General features: G+C 45.7%; 1 long non-coding RNA gene across 7 annotated transcripts in view; it reads left to right on the top strand.

The window, feature by feature from the left end:
* Positions 1-9,282, top strand: part of LOC102484930 (uncharacterized) — a 10,266-nt gene extending 984 nt beyond the window's left edge. Inside the window, exons 1-5 of one of the 7 annotated variants that reach the window (XR_335617.3) lie at positions 645-1,821; positions 2,213-2,348; positions 3,156-3,262; positions 8,417-8,581; positions 8,753-9,282. This is a non-coding gene — a long non-coding RNA (uncharacterized LOC102484930). The other 6 variants (XR_001370933.2, XR_001370935.2, XR_001370934.2 and 3 more) reach the window with 6 other exon arrangements.
* The last annotated feature ends 1,500 nt before the right edge of the window (positions 9,283-10,782 follow it).

Genomic DNA, 10,782 nt, shown 5'->3' with positions numbered 1-10,782 from the left:
TTTCCGGTGTGGCAGCAACAAAGAGCCGCAGCCCTTGCGGTTCCTGCGAAGGGGGCGTGAGGCTCTGCGCCTCCGCGGCGTCTCAGCCAACCTAGCCCCACGCTGGCTTCTCTCCGTAGGCGATGGGGTCTCCCGGGGGAAGGGACCCCGAGGGCGTCCTTGCGCGGCCGGCTTGGCCCCAAGGATGACCCGCCCTTGTAAATGGAAGGGAGCAAGCCATCTCTCCACCCCTCGTTCTGTCGTTGTCAAAGACCCTAGAAGGAGCGATGGGACACCGAGGACAAGCGCACAGGGGAGGACCCACAGAGGAAAAGTTTGATGTGCCGAGGGTTAGAGTGCTTTCCCCATGTTAAAGGTTTTTAAAACTGTCGGTGTCAGTGTGCACGTAGTTTGCCCTCTGCTCCTCTAGTGGAAGCTAATCACAGGGACAGCAGAGGAAATTTACTACGCAGTCAGCACCCTGAGAGTCTGCATCCTGTGATCGCTGCACAGGAAGCAGGAAATAACCTTGCCTTCCAGGAACTCAGACTGGAGGGCTGATGCGATGCCCTGGCCGGAACACTGCGCTGGGATTTTGCAGTGGTTTTAATGAGCTCGACCACCCACCCACTGTGATGTTACAAAATGTCAGGTTAGGAGGCACATTGTGGATTTAAAACGCCCACACAACAGTGCCTCACACAAAAGTTGTGTGCACATGAGTGTTGTTTTCTCGTTTGAGAAAGAAGAATGTCATCTGTGTTCCACAGATGGCTGTGTCAAGTCAAAATGGATAGGTGTGCAGTAAAGACGCTTAAGAGTATAACTAGATTATTTAGCAGAAAGCAGTACTTCAAATTGCGATTTTGAATGGTTAGCCCAGTAAGTTCAGGATTAGTCTAACAAAGGGAAAGATGAATATGCTTTGGAGTATGTCATAGATCAGTGGCCTTTGGGGCATTTCAGTAAAATTCCTTTGTTAATGGTAAAGTGAATAAGCTCCTTGTCTTGCTGCAAGGAAAGGACACTGCGGATACTACTTCACTTACACATCTTAAGCATCATGTGCCAGTCATCGGCACAGAAGGATGGACCAACTGGAGTCCTGAGTCTACAGTGGACACCTTCAAGTCCAATAATAATTGCCACTGATTATGGAGAATGGTGGGCCAGGCCTTGTCATTAAACACATTCTCTCAGTGAATCCTTAAACAGCCCAGTGAATTAGTTATGTTACCCACTTCCAACATTAGGGAATTAACTCTCTGGATTATTAAATTCTACAGCTGTAATAAATTGCAGAATTGGGTTTTGAAGGCAATCTGACTTTAAGGCCCATGCTTCAAAACACAATGTCCTGCTGAGAACACATCTTGCCATGATCAGTGTGGTTATGATGGTTCTAGCAGAATGTTCCGTGGGAATACAGACAGTAAGTGACAAATTCAGCCTGGGGACTGGTCAAGGCAGGCACCACATTCAAGTCATATTGCAGCTGACTCTGAAAGATAGACAGGATTTTGCAAATGTGGGGAGGGGAGAGGAAGAGTTTTCTGGGCAGAGAACTACATGCAGAGACAGGGGGACCTGGAAGAACAGCGTCTGTTCTTCAGAGTCTGTTGGGGCCCCTAAGCAGTTTTGAGTACAGTGTGGATTCTGCAGACGAGAACAAGAGGTAAGGCAGGAACAGTGGAAGGATATTTTCTCCAGAGCTGAGTCGTCCCAGAGTCCCACTGGGAGCCACTGTGAGTGTTGAAGCAGAGGTGTAGCGTGATCAGCCCAGGAGGTTAGACTGCTTTCTGCAGCATCACAGATGGACTAGAAGAGGAGAGATCTACCCAGGTTTGTCCATGAAGGGAGCACTAGCAATTTGTAAAATAAGAGGTGAAGAAAGCCGGAACCAAGGCAGTAGCATCGGGGCAAGAGGCAAAGGCCAAGAGTAACTCTAATTTCTTGGTTAGGCCCGTGGTTTCTCTACATGGGGAGAGGTAGGGCGGACAGAGCAAATAGTGGGTGGCTATCTAGCTTCAGCTAGTTTGATCTTGTATGTTCAAGACAGGTTTTATAAATAGCCTAGAATTTGGGGGATGAACGAGGCATATTCTTCCTGATGAGGAAGGTAAGGCCTTGAAATTGAATACTTGCTTGACAACACAGAGACAGAACTAGCACAAAATTCCCTGACATATTTGTTCAGCCTTTAAATATTTATTACATGTTTATTGTGTTCTAGAAACAGTGATGAGGCCTGGTGATACAGCAGTAACAGAGGCATGCCCTGCCCTCTCAGAGGTTCGTACAGTCTGGAGGAAGAGGCAGGCGATCAAGTCACACAAATGCAGAAACTGTCAATGATGTGGAGTGCTAAGGTAGAGTTTAGTGGATTTGACCTGAACTGGGAAAGCGGGTTTTTTTTGAGAGTTTTTGGTTTTTTTTTTTGTTTTTTGCTATAGGGCGCCCGTGCTTGCCGGAAAGACAGAGAGAAACAGAAAGCAAGAAATCACCCCCCAGGGGGGATGGTCACGCCGCAGTCCCTTCTCCTCCATTCTCCTCTCAGGATCTTGGGCATGCACGCACACGCGCCCGGCGTGAGTATAAGTCACCGGGTCCGGGACTTGAACCACAGTCGACTACATGGGAGTCCAGCGACATAGCCATTACACTAACTGCTGATCCCTGAACTGGGAAAACTTTTCAGAGGAACGAATGACCTAAGATCCAAAGGGTAAACAGAATTTAACTAAAAGAAGAGGAGAAGGCTGAGCATTTTAAGCACAGGGAATGAGTACCAAGTTCTGTTGTTTGGAGAAAGCAAGACCTGTATGAATGACTAGAAGACAAGTGATGGTAGCAGGGCTGCAAGGAGTGTTGCTCAAGATTGCACTGGAGGGACCGGCAGAGAGCACATGTAAAAGAAAAAAGATCTCAAACTCTGGAATTTTTTGAATGCGCAACTACCTAGATAAATGTTGAAAGCATTTCTGGACTCTGGTTTTTCAGCATTTTAATGTCTGGGGGCTCTAACCTGCACAGTTGAAAAGGCCTACAGAAACAAACAAACAGAATATAGTGGACAGTTCGCTGTTTCAGAGATTGACTGTGCAAAGTAATCTACTTGTTTACTTTTTATTACTTTTAATTATTATGAATTACAAATCAATTTTTTTTCTCTTAAGATTCCCACAGCTGAGAAAGAAAGAAAGAAAGGAAGGAAGGAAGAAAGAAAGAAAGAAAAGAAAAGAAAAAAGAAACCAATATTTTAGCTACTGAGATGTCTCCTCAGGTGAGTGGCAGGCACCTGCCTCAGACCTATTCTTTAGGGTGGATGTGACGGTGGTTTGAGAGCACTGGAAGAGAAACACACTCATTTCAGAAAAATCTAAGCTCCACGGAAGTGATTCGAGATGAAGAAATGGTCAGTGAAGCAATTGCCATGAATTTGGGAGCTTAAATTACGAAGAAAACCGTATTGAAAATAAATAGTTTCAGAATGGCAACACACCAGCTGGTCAGACTGATGACAGCACTCTTCATAAAGCTCATACTTGTCACTCGGCCACTCTGCATTCTCACGTTCCATGAAAGAAGCCCGCGAGCTGCCAGGGCTCGTCCTTTCCACTCCCTTCTGCCCACGGTTTGGATTAATGGAGTTTGAAAGGAATTGTTTGGTTACTTTGCCTCACTGAAATGCAAAGGAAGAAGTGATATGGAGGCAGACTTAGCTGTTCCATTTTTCTAATCTAGAAGTTGATCTAATTCTTGAGTAAACTATGCTTCCAGTCTTAGATCAGCACATGAAGGAAATAGCTCAGGTCTGGAGACATGAAGCCTGAGCTAAGAAGGCCTGCCAGTGAACGCGAGCTGAGGCCCTGCACCCCTCCCACTATGCCTGCATGTGCATTGCATTTATTGTGCACGTATGATCACGCCATGATAGACTGTAGTCATACGAAGGAGAAAGGGCCAACACACATATAAACTGTTAGGAAGTAGATGAATAGTGGCCCTCCTCCCTGGAACCCATGTCACCTTTATGGTTTTATTATTTTTATTATTATTTATTTAAATAACTTTATTTTGAATGTACGTATTGACGTTCATGCACTGTACATCATTAAGTATACAAAATGAGATTTTGCCATCCAGACCTTGCAGATGTGTTAAGGGTACTGCACTAGTAAGAGTATCCAGAATTACCCATGGGCTCTCAGTGCAATCACAGTGTCTTCATGAGAGAGGCAGGAGATGTGACCACAGAGAGAGAGAGTGGCATGATGTGGCCCCCAAGCAAGGACGGCCAGCAGCCACCACAAGCTGCTAGAGGCCGGGAACATTCTCACCTGGCCTGTGGGGGCGGTGATTTCTGCCTTGATACGGATTTCAGACTTAAGGGCCTCCAGAGCTTTGGGAGAATAAGTGTGTGTGTGTGTGTGTGTGTGTTTGCCTTCCTTGGGGCATCTGCCCTTGCCAGAGAGAGGGACAGACAGTAAGAGGAAAAGTGAGAAATGGTCAAGCTGCAGTCCCTTCTCCATTCTCCTCCTGGAATCTCGGGCACACCGCCAAATGCCTTGCATGAGTTTTAAGCTGCTGGGTCTGAGATGAAAACTACAATTGGCCATGTGGGAGTCCAGCAACGTAACCACTATGCCATCTGCTGGTCCAAATGTGTGTTGTTTTAAACCACCCAGTTCGTGGTAATTTGTTACCCCAGTCATAGGAAATGAATACAAATTTTAATACAATAAAATGTTAAGGCTGGCTCTATGTCCTAGTGGTTGGAGCAGGAGGATCCAATATGGCCAATAGCCCAGTTCAAATCCCGATGTGGTGGTGGGAAAAGCATGCCAGGTGTGTATACATGCATGCCGAAAATCCTGAAAAGAGGGAGAAATGGAGAAGGATTGCTATGTAACCACTCCCCACAAGGAGTGCTTTCTCCTCTCCCCCTCTCTGTCTGCTGAGTTTACACAACCTTTACCAAAAAAAGGAAAATTAATAAGGATCTGAACTACATGTAGCAGGCTTCACAGAGGTCCTGACATTCTAGCTCCTTCTAAAAGGACAGGTAGTGGTGGCTCTCTGGCTCAGTGGTAACGCACTGCTCAAGAGAATCTGACATCTCAACCACAGCCCGATTTCTGGCCCAGGTAGCCTGGAATACACCAGGCGCTGATGCCAGTGCCCAGGATCCACTGTGATGAAGGTCTGGAGGGAGGGGATTGAGGTGGGACCAGACCCTGTGGAGGGTGCTCCTATTTCTCTCTCTCTCTCTCTCTCTCTCTCTCTCTCTCTCTCTCTCTCACTCTCAGGTCTGTGTGCACTTCCCTTGTTATAAATAGAAGGAAGAATAGAAACTGGCCAAATGAAAGAAGGGGCCCCCAAAGTGGGCCGAAGAAACTGAAGGTGGAGATTCACTGGCATAGGAGAGATTTTGACAATCCAGAGAACTGGTTTTCTTTAACAAGCGTTTACATAGCTCTCACTATGTAGCAGGTGCGTTCTTAAAGTATATTCTCATCTAGTCTTCTTAATGACATTTATGGACGGAATGACAAGTTAAATAACTCGTCCAAGTGCACGGGGTGAGGACGCTATATTCTACCCTGCTCCACATGCTGCCTCCCTGTTCGGCCAGAGCTAAGCCCTAGGTAAGGCATCTTAGGTGAGCGTGGACAGGCAGGCGTGGGCCCCATGATGAAGGCCACATGCGTAGGAGTTAGATTGTGCTTTGCAGGCACTGCTGAGCCAGAGAATTTTGGCTTTTGCCTTGGGGCACCTGCCCTTGCCAGAGAGAGGGACAGACAGTAAGAGGAAAAGTGAGAAATGGTCAAGCTGCAGTCCCTTCTCCATTCTCCTCCTGGAATCTCGGGCACACCGCCAAATGCCTTGCATGAGTTTTAAGCTGCTGGGTCTGAGATGAAAACTACAATTGGCCATGTGGGAGTCCAGCAACGTAACCACTATGCCATCTGCTGGTCCAAATGTGTGTTGTTTTAAACCACCCAGTTCGTGGTAATTTGTTACCCCAGTCATAGGAAATGAATACAAATTTTAATACAATAAAATGTTAAGGCTGGCTCTATGTCCTAGTGGTTGGAGCAGGAGGATCCAATATGGCCAATAGCCCAGTTCAAATCCCGATGTGGTGGTGGGAAAAGCATGCCAGGTGTGTATACATGCATGCCGAAAATCCTGAAAAGAGGGAGAAATGGAGAAGGATTGCTATGTAACCACTCCCCACAAGGAGTGCTTTCTCCTCTCCCCCTCTCTGTCTGCTGAGTTTACACAACCTTTACCAAAAAAAGGAAAATTAATAAGGATCTGAACTACATGTAGCAGGCTTCACAGAGGTCCTGACATTCTAGCTCCTTCTAAAAGGACAGGTAGTGGTGGCTCTCTGGCTCAGTGGTAACGCACTGCTCAAGAGAATCTGACATCTCAACCACAGCCCGATTTCTGGCCCAGGTAGCCTGGAATACACCAGGCGCTGATGCCAGTGCCCAGGATCCACTGTGATGAAGGTCTGGAGGGAGGGGATTGAGGTGGGACCAGACCCTGTGGAGGGTGCTCCTATTTCTCTCTCTCTCTCTCTCTCTCTCTCTCTCTCTCACTCTCAGGTCTGTGTGCACTTCCCTTGTTATAAATAGAAGGAAGAATAGAAACTGGCCAAATGAAAGAAGGGGCCCCCAAAGTGGGCCGAAGAAACTGAAGGTGGAGATTCACTGGCATAGGAGAGATTTTGACAATCCAGAGAACTGGTTTTCTTTAACAAGCGTTTACATAGCTCTCACTATGTAGCAGGTGCGTTCTTAAAGTATATTCTCATCTAGTCTTCTTAATGACATTTATGGACGGAATGACAAGTTAAATAACTCGTCCAAGTGCACGGGGTGAGGACGCTATATTCTACCCTGCTCCACATGCTGCCTCCCTGTTCGGCCAGAGCTAAGCCCTAGGTAAGGCATCTTAGGTGAGCGTGGACAGGCAGGCGTGGGCCCCATGATGAAGGCCACATGCGTAGGAGTTAGATTGTGCTTTGCAGGCACTGCTGAGCCAGAGAATTTTGGCTGATGTGATCAGATTTTTGCTTTAGAAAGGTAATGTTCATGGCCGAATAAAAGATAAATTAGAGGAGCCAGAGAAGCAAAAAGAGAGAACTAAGGAGTCCGATGCAGTAGATGATCCCTAGGAGAGAGGTCGTCGGCATGAACAAGAGTAGTGATGGGGGCTTTGGGGAGGAGGGATATGGATTCAAAGAACTCTCAGTTGACCTGGTGATTAGTGTTGAAGAAGGGAAAGGGGAAGGGGGCATATGAGCCATGGGAGTATGTCCAAGGGCAGCTGACGTTACCTCTCATTAAAACCTCAAGTTCATTTCCTCCCACCTCTGGCTCTGAGTTTATTCCACAGACAAGATCTCGCATTTTCTTCCTTCACTGTGTTTTTGGTTTAAGCCTCTTTCATCTCCATGCTTGTGCCACTCAACCCTTACGTCTTCATTACTGCAACAGCCTCTTCACTGGTGTGGTAATATTTTGAGGTATTAATCAAGGATCCTACATCCAATTCTACATTTTATTCTATCTTCCATTCAGTCAGTAGCACTGACTTGGAGAAGAAATGATAATGGAGAATAGGAGTGAAAAAGCCTTAGGTCTCAGGGGGCCCAGGGTTCCAATCACAGCAAATCTGTGGTGATGTAGGAGAAAGGACTCTCTCTGCTCAGAAAAGGTTCTTGAGGACTAGGTGAGGGAGAATTGGAAGGAAAGCCCCAGAGGATGAGAAAGGGGCACTTACGAGTCTCCTTCCAGACTGAACCCTGGAGGAATAAGCAACATAACTAACTCCCACTTTTGGTGGAGGGAATCCATAACAGAGATAACCCATGTCCTGGTCTCACAAATTCCCTGTGTAATAGAGATGAGTATGTAGGGGGCCAGCAGGTGCCATGTGGTTACAGGTACTGGTCTCTCACATGGCCAACCGTGGTTCAAGTCCCAGACCTGGCAGGTTGCTTGCTTGCTTGCTTGCTTGCTTTCTTTCTTTCTTTCTTTCTTTCTTTCTCTCTCTGGTCAAATTAAATAAGTAAATAAATAAAATAATGTTTTATAAAATAATGTTTTACAAAAAGAAAGCAATGGGTATGTGGGAGAAATGACTGAAACCTTTCAGGCATCTCCCAGGGGAAGCAGGAGAATGATATCCCATGCACCTCAGGAAAGCCCTAAAATGGGCCCATGAGCCTTCTGCTATATCTGAGTGTTTTTGTCCCTGCTCCTCTCCCTACTTCATATACTGAAGCCCTAACCTCCAGGGTGATGGTATTAACATTTGGGGCCATTGCGAAGCAACTAGATCATGATGATGAAACTGTCATGAATGAGATTAGTGCCCTTATGAAGGAGACCCATGGGAGCTTGTTTGTCTCTTCCACCAGGTGTGAATGAAGGAGAAACCATTCTGTATGAGGAACGAGCCTTCGCTAGACACCCATCTGGTGGAATCTTGGTCTTGAACTTCTCAGCCTTCAAAGCCATGAAAAATAGGGCCAGGTGGTGACACAACTGGACCCACACGGGGAAGGTCCCAGTTTGCATCCCAGGTACATGTGTGTGTGTGTCTGTGGTGCAAGTCTTCTGAGACTGGAGGTGAATTGTAGTATGAAGACCTGTCAAAGGTGTTTGGCTCTCTCTCCCTCTCTGTCTCTCTCTCATGAAAGGAAGGAAGAAACTTAACAAACAAAAAATAACCCATATTTTGTTATAACATCCAGAATGGACTAAGACACCCCCCACCGTGTATGAGAACAAGGGATTACCAGCGATCTATGTGGACTGAGACCAACCATAAGTTTCCAGCACTGCCAAACACTCAGTGCCTCAGCATCGTGGTATTGACTGAACCCCAGGAAACTGACATTTTTACCACCCAGGAGAAAGGAGCGTTCATAATGAAAATTGCTAACAGTTTCTTAAATACAGGAATTGCTAGATGGGCCTCATGTGTTCAGTCTTTATTCTATATGCCTTGGTGACTGCTGTCAAACACATTGTCTTAAAACAACTGCTTTAATAAGGTACATTGGTTGAAGAACTTCAGTTGTCCTTTATTTTCATCAAAGTCAAACTTTTTTTTTTTTTTTTTTTTTTTGCATTGAAAATCCAACCTTTAACTGTTTTATTCACCTTGACAAGGAGATAGCTTCTCAGGCTCAGGCCACCTGACTGGATCCCGCATAATCAACTGCACGGTTCAAATTCCAGACCCCAAAACATGCCAGGAACATGTGCATACATGCCCAAAATTCCAAGAGGAGAATGGAGGAGAAGGGATTGTGCCGTATCCATTCCCCATGGAGGGGTGCTTTCTCATCCCTCCACCCACTCCCCCACCCCTGCCACGAGTACATGCACCCTGTAGCAAACTTTACAAAGTAAAATAAGGTTAAAAAAAAAAAATAGAAGAAGCCTTCTTCAAATACTTCTTCTAATAAAAATGTCTACTTCTTAAAGTAAGTCTTATCTGTACCTTGTTGGCATAATCATTAACTTTAATTCTTTTACTGGGGGGAGAGATTTTTGCTATAGGATAAGTGTGCTTACAGGAGAGACAGAGAGAGAGAGAGAGAGAGACAGAAAGTGAGAAATCACCCTCCAGGGAGGATGGCCACACCAAATCACATCTCCTCTATTCTCCTCTCAGGATTCTGGGCACACATGCACACGTGCGCAGTGTGAGTTTTAAGTCACCAGGTCTGGGACTCGAACCACAGTCGACTACATGGGAGTTCAGAGACATAACCATTATGCCATCAGCTGGTTCCCACATTATTCTTATATATTCCTATGCAAGTTAAAAGGTTTAGAAGGAAAAGACTGCATGGATACTTATTTTAGAAACTTCTCAGTAGATAACTTGATACTTACGGGTTAGATTCTGAAGTAATTTCTCAGTGACTGAAGTACTCAAAGGATTGATAAAATTTTGATTGATGGTGACTTTAAAGAGTATATTACAGTAGTAATGGTTTTACCTGACTCCTAGACTTTACCATACCATATTGAAAAAGTGAGTCAATGATTCTGGGTAATAAATATATGAAGAATTTAGAGAAATCAGCATCTTCATCCATCAGAATCTCTATTCTGAGTTAGTTAATAACCACTGTAAAAGTGACTAGAGGGCTAGCAGGTGGCATGGTAGCTAGGTGTTGGATCCCACGAGGCTGGCTCTATAGTTCTAGTCCTAGACCCAGAGGCTTCTAAAACACGTTTAGCATGTGTGTGTGTGTGCGTGCATGTGTGTGTGTGTGTGTTCAAAATCATGAGGGGAGAATGGAGGGAAAGGGATTGCTGAGTGGCCATTGTGCCCCCACTCCCCTTACCCCCCCCGGGGTAGAGGTGATTTCTCATTTTTTCTCTCTCTCTGGCAAGTACGTACACCCTATGGCAAAAATCTAAAAAAATAAGTAAAAGGGAGAGTTCTTTGTTATTGTGTGTGTGTGTGTGTGTGTTTGGGAGGGTCATTGCTATTTGTCCTAATCATGAAATTAGAAGTGTTGTCTTGGAATGCCTATGAACCCAGATGGCCAAAGGCACCAGGTAATGCTTTGTTTTCTCACTGGCCAGCCAAGCCCGTGGAGAACAGAAATAAACCTGCACTTCAGGCTGAAGTGCACCGGGAGCAAAATGCCCTCACACGTAATTTGCAGTCCTATCACCAGCGTGTCAGCTGCATTGCAGCATTTTACTAGAGACAGAGTTAAGTTACCCGGAAGACACTATTTATATCAGTGAGAGGAGT

This window comes from Tupaia chinensis, unplaced genomic scaffold, assembly GCF_000334495.1.
Source record: "Tupaia chinensis unplaced genomic scaffold, TupChi_1.0 Scaffold000473_1, whole genome shotgun sequence".
Lineage (NCBI taxonomy): Eukaryota > Metazoa > Chordata > Mammalia > Scandentia > Tupaiidae > Tupaia > Tupaia belangeri.
This window is presented reverse-complemented; position numbering and strand designations above follow the sequence as displayed.